Raw genomic sequence first — 6,490 nt, forward strand, 5'->3', positions numbered from 1 at the left:
TCGATTTCATGCTGCAGTTGCTCATAGAATGCGTCTTTGATATCGTCGTCATTGTCATTGGTTGGAGCATTACACTCAACGGATCACAACCTTGTCGAGGTTGGGTGGGCTTGTGTGTCTCAAGTGACCCCTAGAGCTATGCCGGCGAGAGATTATTCTCCTGACAGGGCCACCCATGCCGGACAGGTCAAAGGGTAAAGATCAGACGAATTAAGATCTCTGGTCCTCCAGGTTGGGGGTTGGGCACAGGGCTAACAACCCTGTCCTGTAAAAACAACCTGTTACAACCTGAAACAGCAACAAAAGTCAAAAGACGAACCAGGCGTGATTGGCCTCCTGGTGTACCAGATGGTACCAGGATGATTGACGATGGTCAAAGCCGAAAGGAAGCCATCGACAGGAATGTGGAAGTCATGAACTCCAAACGAAAACACGAATAGGATGTATGAAACTGGGAAACTAAATCAGATCACAGCAGAAATGCGAAGATACAATCTACAAATTTTAGGTATTAGCGAAAGCAGATGGACAGGATCAGGACGTTTTCAAACAAACACAGGCTAAACTGTCCTGCACTCGGGGAGGGATGATGGCCTCCACTCAGAAGGAGTCGCCATAATTCTGAAGAAGGGAATTGAGAGATGTCTTCCCGAGTGGAAACCAGTAAATAGCAGGATGATAAAGATTAGGCTCAGAGGAAAACAAAATTAATCATGGAATATATACAATATTAATTTGTATATAAAACGCGTTTATATCCACGGATCGGTCGCATTTTGAGATTAGCACCGGCGATGCAGACGAGCAGAAGATATTTACAAAGGAGGAAAAACATTATAGAATGAAAAATGTAATTTATTTATGACGAGGCAAAATATAAAAATTATAACATTTTACGAAGTATGCATTTTGTAAAAATGTAATTAAGAATAAATTAATGTCATATACAAAAAGTTATGCATTGTTAAACTCTAGATTAAAAATAACCATGTGTAGAAAATTAGGGTGTCTGCAACAAGGTAAAACACACCTTGTTTGGTTAGTGTCAAGAGATAACGTGACCGTGCGCTAGCTAAGATGATGATGCATATGCTCACGACCGATTTATATCAATCCTAGATGTATTAATGGAATAAATACAATACTAATTTGTATGAAACTTACTTTACATTAATTTGATGACACGTGTCAATCGAATTTCCATAAATAATAAGCCAATGTTATTGGCTTATTAATTATTTAGGGAAATGTTCTTTTTCCATTGGCCAGTGATACATTTAAATATTTCTATAGATTCAGAATAAAATCAGGTCATTGCATGACCTGAACTTTTCTTTATTATGCGTATGTCTATAATATTCTAACATACGATATAGACCTGTAATCAACTCGCCGAACCCTAGGATCGGTATACAGTATCTAGTAATTAACAGAGCGCATCAGTCTCGCATATGAAAAGCGGAAAATAGCACTTGTAGAAATCTCCGACATTTTTCGGTGATGAACTGACCTTCCCTCGGAACCCGTTATTCCAAAAATAATATCGACTCTAGATGTAGCGCACATTCTCTTCTGAAAATGATAATTAAAAATCATGTTTATCAAATAAAAATAACAGTAGTGATCTATGTTGATTGCAATCGTAATTGCGTCCGTCATGCGTCATGTGGTTCATCCACCAAATCTTTGATTCTCCTATAAAATTGTAATTTAATCAAAATGATAGGCCTAAATATTTCATATATTCCGGAAGCAGTCATTGTACGAAGTGTTTATTAAGTAAAATAACATTAGGAATCTAAGTTGATTGATGTTGATTATTATTTGCATACAATGTGATGTTCCCTAGAAATTTAATTGAGAGTACTATGGAAATTAATGCAAATATTTTTAAATGACTTCCGAAAAAATTGACCAAATGTATGTTAGATTAAACAGTGTCATATCAAAGGAAAGTGTCGTAAACGTGGGAATGTCACAACATACTCACCAGTATTATACAGTTCTTCTCCACCCCATATAAAAATCAAAATTATCTTTTTATAATGTTAGGCCTAGGCCTTGACAGATGAAGTTAGTGCAAATGAAATTAACCAAGAGAAATAATAACCATTATTACTAGATGGAGGGATGAAAATAAGACAGAATAAGTTAGTTGACTTTTAGAATGACATGTGAAACTTTCATTCCAATTTCAATAAGGTGGAAGATTATTATTTTGAATGTACTGTATTACATTAGACTTGAAAATTCAATGCATATAACATTGTTAAATATTAGTAAAGCTTGTCAGAAAATTTAAGAATTTCGAATGAAAATTCTAACATTGACGTTGCCATTATGAAATTAGTTTACGATTTGATGATACAGTGCGTTCTAATAATATCGAGACTGACTTGCGCATAATAGGTAATGTCATCCCCTAAAGACCAATGAAAAAATTGTACACAGTGATAAAGTCATTCGCCAAACTGGATTTCGACCATCTGGTCTAGAACCAGAGTCAGTGTCCCCAAGACAGAAACAATCCGTTCGTTCTCTATGAGGATTTGATTTGGTATTCAAATTATTATATAATTCCCCAACCTTCGTACACAGTGTTAGTATTTTAAAGCTTGTTTTTGCTAGCCAATACAAATTCTTTCCTGGGATCACTTAAAATGAATTGCAGTACTTGTAAAATATGTAAATATGCATCAGCACACGCAATACATAATAATATTAGAATACTTATAACACATAGGCCTAAATCGAATTGTTTACGCAAATTAGCAATACAAATAGGACATGGTTTGTTATAACTAATTTTATGCCCTACGCTATGTGATAGTTGTAGTCAACTCCTAGGACGACGTGTCACATTTATGAGATTAAAAATAAAAATAAAGAAAAAAAAAACAAAAAAAACGGAGTTTGGTGATGAATTAAATGCAGTACAAATTCTAATTGGCTTCTTCTACTATATCATGTTTGTGACTCATGCTCTAATAAAAACCCACAGTAAACGTCTATTGATAAAAGTCACCCGCTATCCTGATAGAATTAGAATAAATGACATATAAACGATAATGCAAAAAATAAATACAACGGCTTTACCACTAGATATATGGATTTATCAAACTTACTTAACAAAAAAAAAAAAAAAAAAAAAAAAAAAAAAAAAAATCAGCTTAAATTCGTTTTAAATCTATAGCCAAGTCATTTTAAGATACAGAAATGCGATAATGTATGGTCCAGTTTTGTTTTTATCCTTTTGCAAGCTTTTATAAAGTTTTGTTTAATAATACTACTTTTGTACTTTTGTACAAAATTGACATGGACGCGCTACCACGTCGATGTCAGGATAGCTGATTGAAAACCCTTGGATTCATGGTTGGATTTAATCATATTGTGTACATATATGTAGTCATACATTGAAATATGTATTTTGGTGAATGATTGATATATTGCATTGATATATGCTCATGATTATTGTATTGCATTGATATATGCTCATGATTATTGTATTTTATTGAAATGTTTATTGTATTGTATTGAAATACGTTAATTATTGCATTATCGATATCGTCAATATGGATACTGGTAGTAATAATCAAGAAGAAATGCCATTATGGGCTACCCAATTGGTTGGTGCGATTTCCGGGGCTTTTGGTAGAATATCGAGTACAAAATCTCTTCCAAAATTAAAACTTTCTAAATTTCGTGGGAATTCTAAAGGTCTGTAGATATTTCCCTGGTGAAAAATTGCCTGCATTATCTAGTGAGCTTCATAATAGAACTCAACAAGAGGGAGAAAGTTTAGCTGACTATAGTAATGCTCTCCTCCGTCTGTACGATAGAATGGAAACTGCTACTGAATCTCAGATGGAATTTAATGCCATTTCCACCATGAAAGATATTACCTTAAAAGATAGGTTGATTCGATGGTGTCGGGATGAAACAACCAGAACCCAATTAAGGCAGTTTATCCTGGGAAATAATAAACCATTTTTAGAACTTAGGAAATATCTGCTTGAAATATTCCCTGAACCTCAAGTTAAGAAAATAAATACCATGGCTGTTAAAACAATAAACTAGGTAGATCCTACTGTAATGGAATTGAAAGATGATGTTCAAGAACTGAAACAGTCCTTGAAAGATTTAATGGGAGCTATAAAGCACCTAACCCCTGAGAAAGAAAAACAATCCTTTTCTAATATCACTTGTTATAATTTTGGAAGACAAGTTCATATTGTGAGAAAATGCAACTTTAAAACACAAGGTAGATTTCCATTTAAATGTTATAATTGTGGTCAACCTGGTCATAAACAAATACATTGTAAAGTTATGAAAGGGGTTCCCCAATCTGAAGTTCAGTCTAAAACAAAAACGGTTACCACTGAAATTTTGGAAGCATCCACTGACGATGTAAATACACCTGGATTGATATCAAAAAGTCCAATGAGTGAGATTGAAGTTAATGGTGTGAGAGCATCATGTGTTATGGACACTGGTGCGGAATCAAGTTTAATGGATGGGTCTTTCTTCAATGAGCACTTGCGTCATATTTTTGGAGATCCTGGCAGCCTAAACGAATCTGTTAAAGTAGTAGGGGTTTCGGGCGTCCATATTCCTATTGAGGGTTATATTAGAGCCAATGTGAAATTAGGAGTATATATTAGTGAAGTAGGTTTTCTGATTGTAAAGGAAAATTCAAACATTCTCAAAAACCCTCATCCTATAATTTTGGGTTGTAATGCTCTGCGTACATTACTTTCTGGGAAAGAGGGACTTTCATTAGTAAAAGGGGTGTTTGAATTATCCAGTGGGAACCATAATACAGTTTCTGTAATTAATGCTGAGGAAATTCACCCTTTAACTATTCGTAGAGTTAAATGCCAACTGGGAAGAAGTCCAGAAATTTCTAATAGAGATGTTCTTATTATGCCTAAATCCATGCCTAAGCACAGATTGGATATCCTTAAGAAAACGACAACCATAACGTTCCAGGTTCTTTTAATCGTCAATGTTTAAGAGATTCACGATCACCAATCATATCAATCATCTGTCGATGTGTACAGATCGACACAACAAACAAAAACCCATGTAAAACAGCAGAATTACAGTCTCAATACATACATCATTATTGAATTATACATTTGTAACTCATGTACAGCATTACTACAAGATACCATTACATCAATTAATCAATATTACCGAACCATTTCAATATCAATGCATAGTTACATAACAATGTGCATACCTGGATTTAAACAAAAACTAACTTTGGAGGAACACACCCATCGTTAGCCGCCTATATACCATACAATCGTATTCAATCTAGGAATAAACCATTATAATTGTTAGCGATGTAAAGATAACGAAAATATTCAAATACAAAACAAACAAGTCCAATACTACACTCTACAGGTTCACACACAGCACCATTGCGGCATGCATACCTATAATCAACTAACAACAACATTACTCAGTTGCAAACTCGAGAAATACTACTTAATGCTGATACTCGAATCAATTATAAATAAATCATATTATCAAACATCGCTGAAGATATCGCAATGTATAGCGTTACTATAATCAAGATACAATATCAATATAACAATTCATTAACATACCTGTAAACTTATTTAAGTAAGTTTTATTATTATTATTATTATTATTATTATTATTATTATTATTTACGTTGCCAAACCGGCAAACCGTACCGTAACGATAGATGTGTTCAACAGCTAGCAACCACGTGAAAACTACTATATATGCCCAGACAAGCAAGATCATTACGCGCATACAGTATTACGTAACATTCAGACAGCTTAATTAATAGTCCACCAGAAATACGGATTTGAAGCACCAAAATTGCAACAAAACGTTTTTTTTATGAATATATATAGTTAAATTTTATATCTACAACATACGAAAAGTTTACCAAAATATACCCACGGGAAAGGTGATTTTTATAGCAAAGAAAACTGGACTATTTCACTGGGCTTATACGCCCTGCCTAGGATGTGTGTGCTGTGCCTTGGTTACGAAGCGCTTTAATTTGATTTGCCGCTGACGCTTTTGATTGGTTAACATACCTTCAACAGTCTGCGCGTACTCATTTACGCAGCACACGTACGTACGTACGCAAGTACGCAAGTTCGTACGTACGTCACGTCCCAGAATGTAAACACGGAAATTGTTAGATATTATAACCTCTGTAATATTTAATTTCAGGGTAGATGGATCTACAACAATAATTCAATTAGTGAGGCCTGCCTGCCCAGTGTGTACCGACCTAGCTGAGACTCAGGAGTCGGGAAAAAAAGTATGTGATCTTACATCAATAGGCCCTATATAGGAATAGGCCTATTATTATATTTTCTTACCTAAAAACACCAATTAAAATTTTATAGCTAATACAATAAAACAAATTTATTTGCAAATAGTGTAAAATAATTGTTGATATTTTAAAAAGTATAATAATGACTGATAATTGATTTATTTG

The sequence above is a fragment of the Anneissia japonica genome, unplaced genomic scaffold (genome assembly GCF_011630105.1).
Source record: "Anneissia japonica isolate Jap-2015-1 unplaced genomic scaffold, ASM1163010v1 scaffold288249_len478412_cov200, whole genome shotgun sequence".
In the NCBI taxonomy this organism is placed as follows: Eukaryota; Metazoa; Echinodermata; class Crinoidea; order Comatulida; family Comatulidae; genus Anneissia; species Anneissia japonica.